At 44.2% G+C, this 19,359-nt stretch overlaps 1 protein-coding gene across 1 annotated transcript in view; it reads left to right on the forward strand.

Moving 5' to 3' along the window:
- Positions 1 to 19,359, forward strand: part of POLR1A (RNA polymerase I subunit A) — a 206,535-nt gene that overhangs the window by 40,459 nt on the left and 146,717 nt on the right. The gene's annotated exons all lie outside the window — the stretch shown is intronic.

Genomic DNA, 19,359 nt, shown 5'->3' on the forward strand with positions numbered 1-19,359 from the left:
GAGCACAGAGAGGATCCACCCCTTTACCTTCACCACAGGGCTCTCCCTGACCCAACTCTTGGCCACCAAGTCTGCTGGCCCCAGGTCCTGCCCAGGCAGTGCTGTTGGAGTCTCTCTCTCAGCATTTCCTTCCACCTGCAGAGGTTTTACAGGTGTGGCTTTGGCTGCACAAACAGCTCCTGCAGCTCAGGGTCCAGCCAGGTCAAATGTCACCCTGTCCAGCCTACCTGCATTTCCCTGCTCTATTCCTGGCACCCCAGCTCCCCAACAGCCTCGCCCTTGCTTGGTGGTGATAATCCCTCCAGAAGGCCATGGCAGGGCTGCCACTGCTGTGATTCATGTCCAGGGGGAGCCTGGTGCCCTGTGCTGCTGCCAGGGAGGGCACAGGGCAGTGCTGCCTTCCCCTTTGCTGCCCAAGAGCTTCCCCCTCTCTTATCAGCACTGAAACCTGTCCCTCCCTTCCTTTGTGTCAAAATCAAGGAACTGAAATTAGTTTGGTTTTTCTTTGTGCTGTTTCCTGCCAACATCTGTCCTGCCAAACTGTTTGCACACTAAGCTGTTTATGAGAATGAGTGCTCTCATTCATTTTGGGATGAAATGGGAGACCTGCATGGAGAGTGAATGACTGATGGCACATCCACCTGGTCAGGCCATGGAGGGTAAAGCCAGGCTGGGATCCATCCATTGCAGCCAATCCCAACATCACAGCCCTGGGGTCTGTGTTTGCAGGGCCCCTCTGACTGTGGCTCCAAGCTGGAGGCTGGGTTTAATTCCACACAGTCCTACAAAGCCATGGCAGGAAAATATGTCATCCTCCTGGGGCTCATGGGCATTCTTTTAAAGGAAATGTTCAAAATGAATCATAGAATCGTTTAGGTTGGAAAAGACCTTTAAGATCACTGAGTGCAACCCTTGACCTTTTCTATTTTTTCTCAGTTTAGATGACTCCTGGGGTGGTAACAGTCATGAATTTATGTCATGTGGCGTTGGGGAAATTCTCTCTGAGTTTTAACTCCTAGAGAACTTTTGGGATTTTTTTTTTTTTGAAAGAAGTTTCATACTGTGATGGTTATCATTAAGGACTTCACCATAATAACCCAGATCATTAAAGGCAGAAAACAAAAGTAAATTCAAATATGTTACCTTTAAGGAATATTATGGTATCAGGTAGGCTCAGAATATGAATGTCTGGCATCATTAATAATGAAAAGAAGAAAATAACTCATTTAATAGTAGTAAAGACCTTGGCAGATTGAAAATGACACAGGTGAATGAACAGGAGAACCAATGATCTGAGTTTCTGATAGGCACCCCAGAAAACCTCTTTTCAATGGAAAGATGGAAATCCAGACACCACAGGCTTTCAAAACAGAACAGATCAAACCATCAGGTGGGTTTGTAGCCATGGGTCTATGAGGTAAGCTGTGTCCTGAGCACTTTTGAGGCCAACAGCCTCCTGCTGACAGTTTTACAAAGAGGTTCTGCCACCCTTCCTAAGCCACCCACCCCGTCCCCGCTCTCCTGGCTTGGTGGGAGCTGCCAGAAGTGCCTTTCCCAGGGAAGGGTTGCATTTTCCTGCTTGGAAAATCTGCTGCTAAAGATGTGAATGGCAAATGCTGGCTGATTGTACTGAAGAAGGTCAATGCCACCCTCTCCAAACTGCCCTGCACTGCTGGGTGAGCCTGGCTCCCCCAGCCCTCAAAAAGTGGCCAGGCCTTTGTACCCAGTGTCAGGTGAGAGAGTTAATTATTACTTTCTAGAACAAAATGTGAGACCCAGAGGTGAGGTTTTACTGTCTGGGATAAATCAATACATGGAATTTGCCTTGATAACATCAGAGAGGGCTGGCAGTCAACACAGCTCTCACAGCATCAGCCAGAGAGGGGTCAGCAAGGGCTGAGACATCCTGAATTCCCAATCACCCTCAGTTCTGCTGCCTCTGCACCTGCTTTAGTGTCCCCCTTGAGACATTTCTGGCTACATCCCATCCTTCCCACCACCTCTCAGCACGTTAGCCATGGCATCACCTCCAATGGTGCCCATCTCCCATTTTGGGCTGAGTCAACACGTGCTGAGGGTATCACAGATGTGCTGCTGTAGGGCCCTCACTGCTTTTCACTAAATAAACCCCCAAACCTGCATTCCTTTGTCAGAGCTGCCTGAAATCACTTCCTAGGCCTAAAACATGCCAGGACTGGGGACAGCACAGGGCTTGCAGAGGCTGTTTTTGAAGACAAATCAAACTTGGAAAAAAAAAAAGGAAGATGTGATGAGGATTTGATACTTGCTTAATGCAGGGCTTAAATGCCAGTGCTGAGTTAGGGCACAACATGGGTGGAGGAAGGGGAAGCTGAAGGGCAGGAGAGTACCTTTAGAAAGGGCTCTCTGCTTCCATTTCCTCACTGCTGGTCTGGATCCTGATACAAGCACCTGTGAAAAAATATAATATAATATAATATAATATAATATAATATAATATAATATAATATAATATAATATAATATAATATAATATAATATAATATAATATAATATAATATAATATAATAGTTATTTACACATACACACACACACATATATATGTGTGTATATGTATATATATGTGTGTGTATATATATATATATATATATAATTCAAAAATATGTGCCTTAGGCAGGATTCCAGCCTGCTAAGCCCAGCTGCAGTGAGCAGGGGGTTGGTCAGAGCCAGCCCAAACCCAGCACTTTGCTTTGCAAGCAGTGTGTGCCAGCTGAGCAGAGCAAAGGAGGCAGCAGAGCTGCTTCTTCTGTTGCCCTCTGTGCAGGACAGCAGAGTCCCAGTGCTGCTCACACCCTCACAGTGGCTGTGACATGTCCCCATGGGTGGCAGGCTCCCTTGGACAGGCACTCTGCAGTTTTAAATAAAACCAACTCCTTCCCAGCACAGCTCATGACAGAGAATCCCAGAATCATGGAAAGATTTGGGTTGGAAGGGACCATGAAAGGTTACCTAGTCCAAACCCCACAATGAGCAGGGACATTCTCAACTAGGCCAGGTTGCTCAGGGCCCTGTCCCACCTGGCCTTGAATGTTTCTGAGGACAGGGTATCCACTACCCTTCCTGGCAACCTGTGCCATTGTAAAAATTTTCTTCCTTATATCTAATGCAAATTGACCCTCTTTTAGTTTAAAACAATTACCATTACCCCTTGTCATTCAATTAAATCTTGTATGCAAAGCTGACAACAAATTCCAAATGAGCAGGCAGATTTTGAAGCTCTTCTCACTCCTGAGGAGCAGTCCCTAATTGCACAGAGCTTTGCAAGCACTTTGCTTCCCCTTCCTACTCCACCCTGTTTGCTTGCTCTCCATCAGGCTGTGCTCCCTTGTTTTGCTCCAGGGAGCAGGCAGGAGAGGTAGGAGGCAGCTGAGAATCTCTCCAGGGACACTTTATGGTTGGATTCTGCCAGGAGCCAGCTCTGAAACACCAGGCAGAGCAGTGTGCACTCAGGCTTAGGAATACAGTGAGACAATGATGGGCTATTTGTACTGCACTGTGCTATTTTTAAAAGTCCTGCCCCTCAGCTGAGACATAAACCCATTGTTATGGCCCAGAAGAGACACTGTGTTCTCATAGATCCTTCCTCTTTTTAAAATTAATTATTTTTAAATTCTCAATGTGGTCCCTTTTTGTTAGCAAAAGCACAACAGGTTATCTCCAAACTATGGTCTGAATGTGTGCTTATATATGTATGTCAATGTACATATTTTTTGATGCATCACTTCAACTTTTCATGGAAGACTGGGATGCAAATAATATTCCTGAGGAAATCAAAATGCAAGCATTAGACCCAGCAATCCAGCTTTAAACAAACTGTGCAGCTCTGAGCATGCATACAATTATGCATATAAATACTAATAAATAAAAGACTTCCCAGTAATGAGGAAGTTAACCACAGTGATTTCTTTGCAGAGCAATAACTCTATGCAAACAATCTTGAAATTTGCCTGGACACCTGTCAGCTCAATTGCTCTGACACTGTGTGCAATAAGAGAGTTTATTCATGGTGCCTTTGCAAGTCTGGGACTGAGCAATTGTGAAGCACCTGAGACTGATTTCCTCATGGCACTGCACATGTGGATGCCTTTAAATCAGTTTGACTATGGGGCAAATGAGGAATTTCCTTGGAGAGTCTAATGCTGTGGCTTTTCTGGCTCTGCTAAGGATGGAAAACCAGAGCTTTGCATTGGAAAAGACACATCTGAGTGATGGAAAGCTATGGAAAATGTGATTCATGATGAAGTTTAAACATTGCAGCTGGAAAGTTTGGCTGGGTGTGGAGAACAAGATGATCCAACCACCAAGAGAGGAGAGATAAAATCACCCACAGTGTTTTCCCCAAATACTTATTTGGCTGAGAATCCAAAATCACCAGTTCTGGGTTAATGTTTAATTATTGACCATCTATAAGGAAAGGCTCCTTCTCTGGTGTATCTGCATTTAGTGGAGAAACACACACCTGAAAACTCATGCACAATTTGGCCTGGGATATTCTGGCTCCCCTCCCCAGTTCCAGGTTTGATGTGAAATGCCCAGCCCGAGGCAGATGGGTGCACATGGCCACAACCTCTCACTTCCCCTGCAGCTCATTCATACTTTGGCAGAGTGTCAGGTGAATGATTTCCCAAATCCCCATTCCTTTCCCACACAGATTTTTAACAGCTGCTGAGCACATGGAACTCAGTCCTTGCAGTTTGAACATCCTCCACCCCAGCAGCAGCACCAGAGCTCTCACCCAGACACTGCAGGCTTTGCCTTTGCAGGACCTTGGCAAGAAACAGCTTTACTCACAGCAAAGGAAACCATTTCACACCCAGCAACCATTAAACCAAGGAAATCCTTGCCACAAGATCTGTCAGTGATGAAAATTCTGAGGGGGTTTAAGAAGAGATTAGGCCAGTTCATAGAGGGCAGGGCTCTCAGGAGCTCTGGGGCCCACAGGCCTGGTTACCTCAGCCTCTGCTTCAGGAAATCTTTCCATCACTTATGGCCAAGGTCTGGGAAATAATAACACAGAAAGGATCACCCTCACCCTGCTCTGTTTTTTAGTGCTGGAAAGTTATACTGGGCTATGGACATTTTTGACTAGACCCAGTGTAGGTATTTTTCTGGGGTTGCCAGATGAAAGCCTGTTCCTGAGCTGGTTGTGTGAGGCTGTTTGAAGCCGTGGTGAGGAGACATCAGGCTGATTTTATGGTGGCATTTTACAATTGTTTGATGCTGGCACAATTGACTGCTTCAGGGCAATATCATTCCACCCAATACAGACCAACAAGAGCTTCCATTTTATAACACTGCACAACATCATCTGCACAACAGTGGTGTCAGGGAGCTGCTCCTGCCACACCTGAACAAAGCCAAATGCAGTCCCACCACAAAAAACCCAAATCTTTTAAGTCACAAGGTTGTTTCAATATTTTGTCTTTTCTCAGTCTCTGGCCACTGCCACTGACAGTGTTGAAACACAAGGCACTGTATCTTTGCTCAGTGGTTTTGGCTCCCAAACTGCTACAGCTCTGGGGGAAGATGAGCTCTCAGAAGGATGTCTGTGCTGTGGTGCACTGCCTTGGTCTCCCTTTCTGTTTCTGGGGAATGTGACCATGCTACAGACCCTTGCAGCCAGCCATGGGGTTTTCCTGGTTTTCTGAGCCTGCCCCTCTGATTTTGCCTTGCCCCAGGGTTCAGTGCAGCCTGTTATTTCACTGACTTCTTTGTCCACACTGACAGGTTGGGAGATAAGAGCCCCAGAATTTCTGCCCAGTGGTCCTGACAGCTTCTCTTTTCCATCACCTTCATCACCTTTCTGGCAGGTTTAGCTACTCACAAATGCCATTGCCGTACTTAGTCCTGGCTTGAGACAGGAGGTAGAACAAATGGTCTCGCCCTTTCCTTCAGTCTGCACTATTTTCCTTCCTCTATGGTTTCATGGTTGGGGTGCAGGGTTATCCCTTGCAGTGGAGAGCTGAATTTAGAGAAAGCACCATGTGATGCTCCTCCCTGCCTCTGGATCCAGCAGCATCCAGTGCAGTGCAGGTGATTCTGGAAGTGCTTTCCTCTACACCCCCTTCTCAAAGGCCATGAGGCTGCCTCAGGTCTGACCCTCAGCAGGTAACTGTGCCATCCCGCTGCTGGCAGGGCACCAAGCAGGGAGGCTCTTGCTTCAGAAGTGTCCTGGTGCAGCCAGCTGAGGGCTGTGCAGAGTTACAGGCTGCTGCTAAGGCTGCTGACTCTGTGGCTCCAGCAAGCTTCCCCTCAGAAACAAGGAGAGCAAACCCGGCCAGGCTGGAGTCTAAGGCAGCATGGTGGAAAAAGCTGTTCTCAAATTCAGCTCAATAAATTCCCAGCACATATGTATGCTCCAGCACAGCTGTTCTTAACAAAACCATAAATTTACACCATCTGATATCTGGCCATAAAAAAATGATGAATTGATGACTGAATGAATTATTTTGCTCTTTCATCCTATCTGGACTCTGATCTACATTAACTAAACTAGTCGGTGCAACTTTTCTAAATTGTTTTTGAATTGACCTAATTAAAGCAGTAAGAGTACATAATGGAGATGTACTTAACCCAATTCAACCCTTCCTTAAATCAATTACACTAGAATTCAGTAATTTGCAGGCAGAAGCTAAAACAATTTAAGAAATATTCGGAACAGATTAAGAACCCTTGTAGTGCAGGAGAAAACATTGGTGCAAACCACCCATGGCTAAAGCTGCAAACATCACCTGAGCTTCCCATCTGAGTTAGTCCAGATCCAGCTCACCCCATTTCTTCTGCTGGTCTTTCTTTACCACTAAAGTGGTCTTTAGCACGTTAATGAAGGGCTTGCTTTTCTCTTCTCCCTGTAAGGAGAGAAGGAATGAAGGTATATCAAGTTTTTGATCATTTTAACCAACGCTGCCTTCCCTGACTAGTAATTGGTGTTGTTAAAGATAATCAGTAAAGTAAAAATTATCATTACTGGGCAGTGAGTGGGCAGGATGGAAGAGTGCCCTCCAAACCACCAGGACGTCATTAATTAGAGTTTAATAAGTACATTTGCTGAGGGATGCCTGTGACTTACAGAAGATGAGGTTAAAGGGATGGGGAAATCCTTGTTGTGCTGCTCTACCCCTCTGGAAGTGGCAGCTTGGTCACTTAACACCTCCTCGTTCCTTTGATGAACTGAATTCTTCTCTAACTGGTCCATAAAGGCACCACCTCCAGTTCCCTCCTGGCCTCTTCCCAGCCAAGTATCAACCCTCTCTTCCAGAAATTAGGAAGCTAAACACAAATCCAAATGAGAGGGAGAAGTAGAAAACCAAGCAAGAATTCACTAAGAAGCCAAGCACGTGGAGATAAAGCCCAGGAGAAACAGAAACAGGCAATGAGTGAGGAGGAGATGGGAACAGCCACTGGGCCACTCCATACAGACCCCAAAGAGAAATGTCTGCTGCTGCTCTGGGCCACTCCATACAGACCCCAAAGAGAAATGTCTGCTGCTGCTCTGGGCCACTCCATACAGACCCCAAAGAGAAATGTCTGCTGCTGCTCTGGGCCACTCCATACAGACCCCAAAGAGAAATGTCTGCTGCTGCTCTGGGCCACTCCATACAGACCCCACAGAGAAATGTCTGCTGCTGCTCTGGCAGGAAAGCACCTGGGCAGAAAGCACAGCCAGCACAAGCTGCAGACCATGCCCGTGGTGATGAACCAGTGGTGTGGCAGGCAGAGCATCCCCAGGTGCAGAGAGGAAACCTCAGCTTGTGAAACCATGTGGGAAAAGGTCACCTGAGAGACACCTTAAAGGAGGACAGGAGTCAGCAGAGGCTTTTACAGACCCAGCACTGTTAGAGAGATGAGGGTAAGTGTCTGTGCTGTTACCAGCAGCAGTGCCAGGTCACTGTGCAGTCAGCTGAACAAGGTCCTGCTACTGAGAAAACAGGTTCTGGTGAAGAGTTTTTGTCCATGAACAAAGAGAACTGAGGGACAAGAAGGTGGCAGTGAGTCACTGCTGCTGTGATAATCCCAGAAATGGTGTCTGGGAAAGGGGGATTTAAGGAGCAAGGTGCTCACTGCAAGTCTGGATGTTCAATACACCTGGCTGGCAGCAAAGTGTGGAAAGAGAAAGCAAACACTTTGTGCTTCACCTGTGTGTGCTGCATCCCTGGTACAGTGTGACACACCAAGCAGGCTGAAGGCCAACGGAAGGCACATCCAGAAAGCTGCTGGAAACAGGGCCAGGCGTGCAGGGTGGGCTGAGCAGAGCAGAGCTGGGGACACTGTGCAGGCTGGGAAGCAGCATGATTAATGTGGGAGACACTCTCATGGCAGGCACACCAAAGGGATGCTGCCAAGCTGTGAGGAGAGTAAATCATGACAGGAAGGTGAGATTCTTTGTTCCAGCTGTATACTGAAATCTCCTCACACAATCTTCCACTGCCTGCAGAGACAAAACGTAGCTGTAGGTGAGTCAAAACTGAACATTAGAGAACTGCATGTGCCCTTCCTGGCAGGTCTGAACAAAGTAAACTCCATCCCTAAGGATGAGGCTTATTTCTGAATGATTGTTATTACCATAGAAGCCACAATAACTGTTGGGGAACAGCTGTATTTCACAAGGACCACCACAGATGCCTGGGGATGCCACAGCTTGCCCTCAAAATGGGGAACAGAGCAGGATTTGGATACCTGCATGCAGAGCATCAGGTAAAAAAGCAAGTGTAAAACAATGACAGGATTGTTGTATTAGATGACAAACTGGTCTCCCAGCTAAGCCTGGTTGTTGCAGATATTTTTGGAGGTGTCATTTTAAGCAGACAGGCAGAGGAGCAAGGCACTGGCTTGTCTCAATTTGCTACAGGATGGCTGGAGAAACGTCACTGAAAGGGACACGTGCAATACCATTTTTAGTGTGTCACTGATGATAATGGGTCGTTAAATTTTTAAGCTTTGTTTTGTTTTTTTTTTAGATGACCTCTGCTTAATGAAAACCAAGGGCAGATTTAGTGCAATACAAATTGTAGTCATTAGAAGCTAAAAAGAAAATGGAGTTGCTGCTCTCATGTGCTAAAACAAGACCTATAGCAACAGCCATCATCTTTACCCAGCCCTTCTAGGGGGTTATGAAGCTGGTGCTGAGAAGTTTTCATTGTTTGAGACTTCTGGGACTTTAATGGAAATTCTCCTTGTCCCCACTTCATCCCCAGTGAAGAATGGGATGGCAGGAGCAATACCAAACCATGTTATTTGCAAAGACAGGAAGCACCAAGGGTGCTTACGCTGAATTAGATGAAATCTTCACCAGATCTTTTAGAAGAGTTGCTGCTGTATTAAAACTCCACTTTTTTTAGTAGGGATCAGTAAAGGTTGCTGGGAAGTAAACTGAGCTCTTCTTACCACTAATTAAATAGTTGCAATATTGATTGAAAGAAAGCCAAATCCCTCATTTTCCAAGAGAGTTACCCACCTGACTTTTCATATCTTTCACCAGAAGCAAGGAACACCTTCCCCAACACAGGGTAAGTCATCAGCAGTATATAGATATGAATATAATTACTAGAGAATACAATTGTTTTATCAGTGACCTTTATAAATCTAATCTGATTTAAATAGCCATATTCTGTGGCTCTTCTGTGTGGTTTGCAAGCTGGTGACTCCCTATGAACTCAGATTAATTTTTATATCTCTGCTTGCTGCTGCTGCTGCTGAAGAAAAGCTGTGATAAGGTGACTCACTGTCACACTAATGCATGAGCCATCTGAAACATCACATTTTTCATTTCCAGTTCTGCAGATCCCTGTTCCTGTAAATATTAGTTAAATGAGCTTTTTTTCCCCCCCAGTTTTCCATTCCAGTCTTTTAATACTGCTCAACCTTGCTCAAGGCTTAAGGCAAGGTCTCTGTATCTGCTTGCCTGACCTTGTTTATCTGAAATTTGATGCTGGCTTCTCTCTCTCTTTATCTGACCCACCCTCCAGGCCTCCCACAGTGATGTGGATATTTGAGCCAGGCGTTCTGGGCTTCCTTTGGCAGCAGCCAAGAGAAATAGGCATGTTTGAGGTGGGATTGACTCTGCTTCATGTAGCAAGGTCTGCCGCAGGGTGATAATACCCCACACTATACTAGGATCATATGTGTTGCATCAAACATCTCCTAAAATCGAGGGGGGCATCTGCAATAAATTTTATAATGTCTTTTCATTTCTGGCTGTGGTAGACATGTTTGTCAACATAGCCACAGTGAGTGCAGTCTGTTGAGGGACAGCAAATGCTCTGGGAGTGTGTCCCACCAATATTTCACTCAAAGTAATCCACAGAAAATATCTTTTCATTTAAAGACTGAGCCTGGCCCCTATGGCCACAGTGGTGGTAAATGTCTTCAGTGCCTGCTGTTCATTAGGGAACAGAAAATTAGGATAAAAAGCAATTCTGGGTTTCCCCTGAAGCCACTTCACCCTTGTGCTTGTTAATGCATTGCTTTCTCTCTAATGCTTTTAAACTAGTAAACTTCAGGACAGTAAGTTTTTAATAGTGACATAAGTGCACTTCCATTTGGGGAGGGAAATAAACTATAATGATGTCAGGATGTTTACACTAAAATATTTGTGGCTTTCCTGGTAAGATGCCTCTGCGAAAGAAAACCTCATGCAAAACAGAAAAGTTCATACCCCTAATTAAAGCAGTAATAATTTTTACAAGGGATTGGAACACCAAAGGCCAGGCTGACATCCCTGAAGTCCTACTGATAAAGCTTGCTGCCTGTTGCCTTGCTTTGAGCTGTGAACTGGAAGCACTTTGAGGCACGGCCGCAGTGTCATCGAGCTGCTCCGGCTGTGCTGGGTGCTGGCACCACCACAGCGATGCTGCCCTGCCCTGGCCCTGCTCTGCTTGGTGGGAAACACCACCCTAGGCCTACAAAAGGAATTCTTTATAAAAGCTCACTGCAGGGCTAAGAAAGGGCTCACTGGTCTCTAATCAGAGGCATGAAAAAAGTCTGTAAATGGGCATTTTAGCAAGCAGTATCTCTTCTGGATTAATATTTCCCATACATTTTGGAAAGACTTCTCTTTCTGCTATCATTCTCAGCAAACAGATTCCTGGCCAGTTAAAGTCTCAGCTCAAAATAAAAAGGGCTTGGGTTGACCTCAGGTTGCATCCCAGAGAAGGAAATTTCTTGGCTCAGCTCAGAGTGCCACGGAAGGAAGCGCTGCAGGCACTGTCAGAGAGATGGGAATTGGTGTTTGGATAGAGGGGAAAATGGGCAAAAAGGGAATGTAGCAATGCTGGGGGGAAAGGAAAAGCCAGGAAAAGCCAGGAAAAGCCCTGGTCCCTCTGTCACACCTGGTGCTGCAATGCAGGGCAGGGATGGGCAGCCCTTGGGGTGCATTACAAGGGACTCTGTGACATCCCTCTGTGTCTGCAAGGCAGAGAGCTCTCAGCAAAGCAAGGCAATGTGAACTGCTGCCACATTCACCTGCTCCAGAGTATGTCAGTCCATCCTAAGTATTCCCTATGTTCCTGTAGAACTGGTGTCCTGTAGTTGTCAGCTCATGGAGATCACATGTGCTACTACACAAGGCTTAAAAATAATATTCCAGAGACATGAATGACAGCTTTTTTCTGATAAAAAACAAAGCAAAAACAACAAAATGTGTTTCTGTGTGTGTTTTAAAACACAGCATGCTGCCCACCAATTATTTTGATGGGATGGCTCTCTCAGCCCAGCCTTGAAAGCAAAGATTAAACTTGCAGTATTTTCTCTTGGTCTGGCCACAGAGCTGTATTTGCATTGCTGCTTCACTGAGGCAGCACCCGGGACCTCACAGCCTTTAGCCATAATCTCTCAGCAACAAACCATGCAGCAGAGAGTGTTCAAAAAAAACCCACACATTCCAAAGATGCTTTTTTTTCCAAACAGAAATAAAAACAAAAGGGAAACAAAAATAGAAAGAATAGACAATGCAAATTTAAGTCAAAGTAAAAACAAACAGATGGAACATCCAAAGTAAGGAGAAAGTCCAAAGATGCCTCCAAGCAATCCTGCAACTGGGTTTTCAGGTTACAGGCTTTTGCAGGAAAAATTCTTCATAAATCTATTACAGCATCAAAACCACAGAAGTCTGCTTCTCCATCTGAAATGCCACATCTTAAGCAAGTCATTTGGCAGCAGTGGGAAGGGTAAAACTGGCATGTGTTGGCTCAAGGCACTTGGTTTTGAACTGGCTCACCAGCCCAGCTGGCAAACAACGCTGCTCTCATCTTTCAGGGCTGATTTATCCTGGCACAGGCACAACTCTGGCACAACTTCAGTGTTTTTAGTGAGTGAGGATGATTTAACATTTGTACAATTCCAGGAAGAGCAGTTTCATTTCTGCTCTCAGGATAAGATATCTCCCACGTGCAGGAAGTGTTGGTGGTCCTACTGCAGTGGAGAGGATGGCAGGTGAGTCCACACCCTGAAGGGGGATCCTGAAAGCACAGCTGAGTCCCCAGCTGTAAATGCACACCTTGCCTCCCACTCTGTATTTTTAGGGCAAGACATGGGCACCCACTGGTCCCTCCTGTAACATCCCCCCAGATTTACAGAGAAGAAGTGGATGGACATTCTTTTCCCCAGAGCTGTTGAACCAAAATAATCTGATTTAACAATGACTTAGAGTGGCCTGTCTTGACAAGTACTGCTTAAAAGCAAACCTGAGCCTGAGAATGGGGGAAAAGAAAGAAATAATGGAGAAGATGGTTTGGACCTGTGCAGAAGATGATCTTGTCATGCATGATCAACACATGCTGGCAGACAGGTAGGTCCCAGATCGCGCTGCCCTTGCTGGCCTTGGCACAGGTGGGGGAATGGAGACTTTTGCTGGGGCAAGACTTTGAGATAATAGCCTTGTTTCTGGGGAAGAGGGATCACAGATGGGATTTCTATGGCTGGTATATGAGAAGTGCCCAGTGCTGCACCAATAATCTCCTGCTCTCAGAGCTTGTGTCCTTCCCCTCTGGACACCAGAGAACAGCCCCACATCTCCACAGTGTTTGTTCTGATTTGTTCCTCACACCGTCTCCATTTTGCTTGTTCTTTTCCAAGCCTTTTAATTGTTTTGTCCTGCTCTGATTCCTATTATGGCACAGTAAAACTGAGTGCTGTGTAGAGCATGCTATATTTAATTCGTTATGCAGTTCAGAGAAGTAAAAGAAACTTTTCAATAACAGATCCTCAGCAGATCTTGAAAACCCTGCATAAACTCTTGACACGGCCAGGCACTATTTATTCAACATAACACAAAGCAGGACACTGTCTCCCTGTCTGCCTGTGGCACATTGTCAAAATACGCTCTTCACACTTTCTGCAGCTGAGAAAAGCCTTGATGGGTTCTGGTAATTGCTCCTGCATCTGTCAGGCAATGCTAAGTCAGCTCTTTCCTCCTCCTCATTACCCCTTTGGGCTTACAGAAAGCAGAGAAAATGCAACACATGTCAACAAAAACAGACATGTTTGGGTGTGTTCTGTTGGTTGGAGGTCAATGGTCACCCTTCAATGCCTCACATAAGCAAAAATCCCCTTTTTCCCAAATCAGAGACACAGACTTTGATCTCAGGACATCTCCTGGGACCTGCCCTGCAGACGGACCTGCAGTTCAGCAGTTGTAGCATTGCTGCCCAGTTATGCATGACACATGTTATGCCCAGACAGAGTTAACTTAGACCTTATATTATGTTAAAACACTTCTGGGAGAGCATACACTAACACAATCAACACCTTGCACATCTGCTCAGTTTTCCAGATCTTACCACTGCCTGAAAAGAAGCCCTTCCAGGGGCTGAAGCAGAGCTAAAAAAGCACTTTCCTCTTCTACAACAGCTTTAGGTCCACATCAGCACGCCAGGGTTTGTGCAGGTCAGCTGTAGCCCCAGTGCAGTTCTCTGTTTTGTCCATTCACTGTCTGTGGCAGCTCAGCTGCACTCACAGCAAGTTCCCATTCTGCTCCTCACCCTAAAGTCTCTTTTGCTTCTGGCTCCTCTGGAGCACAGCTCAGGCAGCAGCAGTGCTCTTGGAGGCTGCCAAGAGGAGGGGACGGGAGGTTTCCTTCAATCACAGCCTCGTTAGATCACTGCAGATCTGGTTCACCTCATGCAAAGCTGCTGTGAAGATGAGAGTGATGGTTTTCACACCAGTGCTTTTCAGTTCACAGCAGGATGGATCAGTGAAGACAGTGGTTCTGCCCTGTGAAGCTGCTACCCCAGACTGGCTGTGTTTTGTGTGTCTGAGCATGGGCATGGATTAACACAGGCTTGCCAAGACTTAGCTGCAAGATACTAACCTATGACATTTAGATGTTCACAGGAAAGGAAAGGATGAAGGTGAAAGTAAGGGATTTCTTGGGAGATCTGATTGCAGCCCTCCTGTGAGGAGGTCATTGAAAAGCAGGAGTCTGTTCTTGAGGTCTGTGGTGGGAGAATGAAGAAATAATGGGCATCAGTTGAAACACAAGAGATTCACATATAAGGAAAAGCTTTTTTTTTTACTGTTACAACAGTCAAGCAGTGGGGCAGCTTGCCCAGGGAGGTTGTGCAAACTCTATCCTTGGATATTTTCAAGTCCCAGCTGGATAAGATCTTGTGTAACTTGGTCTGACCTCAGAGCCAGCCCTGCTTTAAGGAGACTGGAGAAGAGACCTCCTGAAATCCCTTCTAACCCAAATTACCATCTGCTTCTAATGTGCCTCATTTCTCTGCAGAGTAGCTTATCTACTGAATGGTAAACAACATGCCTTGAAAGTTTGCTTAACTGATAAAGAAGGGCACAGAACAGAGCGTGGTCTGTGGTGTGTACATACTTCCTATTCAACAATTCTTTTTTCAGGTCCCTGCTTCATATATACCAAAGGTTACAGAGGATGTACTAAGCAAACAGGATGATCAAAATCAGTGTTGATATTTAAACCAGCAGGCGATAAGTGCTTACACTTCACTCTGAAGAAATCTACTGATTCCTGTAAACCAAATTCAGGAACAAACTGACAAACTGTATCAAGTGATTTTTATTGCATTTTAAAGATAACTGCTGCAGAAGCTGCACAGTAATGTTCTAGAACAAGAAAGCTGAGATTCTCTTAAATACAAAAGAAAGCTTGCTAAACAAATCTACAATTCTTTTTACTTGATGTTTTAGATTGATTCAGTTTTCTACTTTAATGTGGACATTTCCAGGAAGGGCTGGGGCAAGGGAGAAAGAAGGAGGAGAAAGGAGCTAGAAAAGTCTTTTTGGCTCAAGCTGCTGTGATCGTATTTAATGGTTCTGGAAGTGGCAGACCACAGATAGTCTTGTGGCCATGGTTCACTCCTTGTCCAAGCTAGCCACAGAGGAGGAGCTGTGACACCCTCCCAAAGCTGTGTGTCACAGTGCTGCATGCTTCTCTCCCCAAAGCTTCACTGCATGTGCTCCTCTCTTAGATTTCTTAAACTCTTAGACATCTACAGCATCATAAAACAATTTAAGGTTATACTTGCTCTCTGTTACTAATGCTTTGTGGCATTTGGTACTTGCTTAATTGAGCATTTAGAAAAGCATTAATATATTTTTCTCTGCAAATGCATTATTAATATATACATTACAATCTCTGCTATTAAGGCTTTGTACAATTATTAATAGATTTAAAACACTGAACTGCATGAAAATATTTTCTGCTAGGGAAAAGAAACTCAAAAGGACACAAATCATACCTGGTCTACCATCAGTATGAATTAAATATTTATATTGGTACTTCTACACTCCAGCAGTCCTAAGCCACTGTCTGCACCAGTTGAAATGGGAAGTAAGAATATTTCTGTTGTGTTTAACAATAATTCACAAAGCCAGCTTAGATGGCTGAACAATAACAACCTGCTTTGCATCCACCCCTTTAGACCACTGGCTTCTCCACCATAGAGTGTATTGTTTTTCTCCAGGGCAGCACACTGCCTATAACATCACTCCTCCCATGTAGGTTGTACTTAGGATTGCACTGATGACTTGCATTCTCCCAGAAATGAGAAAGGTACTACACCTACAAGAGATAATCTGTTTTTAATGCTTCTGGGAAGAACACATTAAAGATTTTAATGAGAGTTTTTTTTCTCAAAATAGTAGGCAGTGCCAAAAATCAATGTGGGCTAAAATATAGTGCTAAAAGCAGTGAATACAGTGAAAGGCAAAACAAAAAGCAATGCAAAAGCCCTATGCAATTACTTAATGACCAGAAATATTCTGGGGAGATTATGATTATGACAGCTGGATGATCTGGAGTTGGGAGGTAAAAATGATCTTAAATCTACAAATCTGATGTTGGGTTGGCTGAAAGCTCCACCCAGCCCAGCAGTTTCAGACAGATGTGTGTAGGAAGACAGCAAGAACTGGGAAAACACGTTCTGTACTTCCCCAAAATGATTTTTTCAGCTCCAGCAACTTCCAAGTCAAGAACTTGCTGAGTTAGATCAAGAGTCTTTGATGATTTTACAGTTGCTTTTTAAGCTCATGCAAAGTTTTGGTACCCACTGTATCCTGAAGCAAAGACTTCTGCCTTAAGTATAGACTGAATGAAGCACTATCTCCTTTTGTTTGTTTTGAACCTTCCAAGTTCTCCTTTCATTTGCTGTAGCTCAGTTCTCATGTCTGATAAGTCAGCGAGCAGTCTGGATTCCTGGTTCTTACTTGGATCCATAGACTTTGATGTTATCTTCCCTTCCCTGCAGACTGAAAAACCCAGCTGAGTCAACAACGATCCCTTTTGAAGCCCTCCTACTATTTCTGATAATTGTATTGATTTTTATTTCATCTATTCCAGTTCTACCATACTATTTTCAAACTAGAACGGCACAGGCAATTAAAGATGCAGGTGCAAACGGGGATTGATACAATGACCCTTTTCATCTCTGTTTCTCTCTTAATACATTTTAACAATAATCTTAACAGTTCTCAGTTTCTATTTTGATCACTGCTGAGTTGATGTTCTCACAGAACCAGCTTTCACAACCTCAGGGCCTTTTTTCTCTCTGGAAAAACCAACTCAAAGTTCCTCAGTATATATGTGAAATTCAGGATTGTTTTTTTTTCTCACATGGCAGCCTTTCATATTTATCAGATTTAATTTCGTCTGCCATTTTGCCACTGAGTCTGTTGGTAGTCACTCAGTTTTTCTCAATTAGCCCTACCCTGAATTGCTCATTATCAGCAACACATTTTGTAAATCACTACTGGCCTCCATTTCTATCAGTTATTTGTCTAAGTTTCATATCCATTAGCAGCCTTGTTTTTTACTTCCCTTGGGGACGAATCTCACTGATTGCTTTTGGAAACCATCACAGAGAGTTAATTGAATCTTCATGGTCCATGAGCTTCTTGACTTCTTCAAAGAAAGCTTTCCTGAGACACTACTTTGCTTTCAAAAAGCCATAATGACTTTCCCTAATGTGCCATCTTTTCTGTGTGGCCACTAAGTTTTTTTCTTCAGCATAATTTCTACTTATTTGTCTATCAAGGAGATTGACCGTCCACGTCTACGGCTTCCACAATCTTCTCCAAAATCTTTTAAAAAATCTGGTGTTGCAATAGCAACTCTCCAGACCCCTCTGATGCCCAGGTAACTTTCAGTGAGAAGTCAGAGGCAGCAGTTAGTACCTGAAGCACTTTAAGCTGCTGTTCAACTTGTGGTTGAAAACCATCTGGTCTCAGCAGTTGGCTGCTGCTCACTTGTTAATGTGTTCTTTCATCTTTCATACTTGCACTGTAATCCAAGACATGTTTTCCTAATTATTCCTCTTAAAGAAGCTTCCCATTATTGGAGTTCACCCACGCTCATCTATCCCATTCACAAATGCAAAAATAAATTCAGCCTTTTTTTCCTGGCTGTATCTTCTCCAGATGTTTCTTCTATGTATGAAACAATCTATTTGCCTTACAGAGCTGTCAAACTCCAACAGGCTCTCTGATTTGTTCTAGAAAGTCTTGCTATTATTTTTATAACTTTTGCAAGCTGATCTTGAAACTTCTTTCTGTATCCTTCTCATAAATTTGTACTTAACCCATCAGAGGTTACAAGTCCTTTCTTTTACCCCATTTTAATGAAAGGTTTTATATTGCTCCTCTGTTTTTGAAAAGAAAGCAGAACATTGCTGATTTTCATTGCCATGGTGCTACAAGGGTGTCAAAACCAAGCATGTTACAGTTTCTGCTACAGCATGGGTCTTTGTCAATAATATGACACTCTTTAAGACCAGGGTTTGCTTTTCCTCTTCTGGCTTCCCAAGAAGCAGTCACAGATACTTCCTGAAATGTTAGCTCCAGCTCTACTCCCTCCTGTGACATTTATCCAACTTAATTTGAGTTCTTAAACTCACAATTGTGTTTTCTGCCTCTCAGGCTCTGATCTCCCTGCCTTGTTAGCTGGACTGGTGAGGCACTCCTAGTACTGCATTTTTCCTATTTATTTCTGGTACTTCAATCTACTGAAACCTTATTTATTGACAGAATTAACTGCTAATGGAGAATCCTCTAAGCTTTCTTTAAAATACAGCATCATTCATCCACTGTCATGCTTCGTCCTGCCTCAAAAATACGACACGTATCAAAACTGATTGTTCACTTTTCCTATCAGATTTCAAAATCAAAATCAGCACAGTGCATCTTTGCTGCATGTTTGCTGCAGCTGCTTGCAAAGCCCGATTGTCTCCTGGCCAAAGCCCAATGTGACAGGCCTTGTGACGCCCTTGTTCATGAATGGCTGTACACTCAGGGTCTTTATTTACATCTGGCTTCATCTGAGAGTCCAAACGAATGAACAGTTGCTTGCAGTTATGGAGGAGGACTAAATAGAAGAGCTAATCCTCAATTGTGTCAACAGCTGAAATAACAGAGCAGGGAATATTTTGCTTCTGACTTGTATATGTTTTCTCTTGAATCATACCAAAAGTGATCAAGGATCTGCAGTGACTACAACTCAAACCATCAAACATCTGACAAAATAGAAAAGAAATATCTTATCCACTGTAGAAAATGAGGTATAGTTTAACAGGAACTATGAAGAAATGACCATTATAAGGATAGAAAACATATCTATGTTTATCTTGTATAAAATTTGAAAGCAGTTAAACTGTTCCACTTCAGGACATGTGCTCATCTATCCCTTACAGTGAGGGAACATTTATACACTGGTCAGAAAAAGCAGGTTGTTTTCAGATCTTCTTGTGTTCTTCTCACTGAACCATATCACTCTTTTTTAACTGAGAATGGCACCTCAGAGCCAGTTTTATCCCACCTTCTTTAAGGGCAAGCTTTCCCCTGCCTCCCCTGACATGGCCTC

This window comes from Melospiza georgiana, chromosome 5, assembly GCF_028018845.1.
Source record: "Melospiza georgiana isolate bMelGeo1 chromosome 5, bMelGeo1.pri, whole genome shotgun sequence".
NCBI lineage: Eukaryota > Metazoa > Chordata > Aves > Passeriformes > Passerellidae > Melospiza > Melospiza georgiana.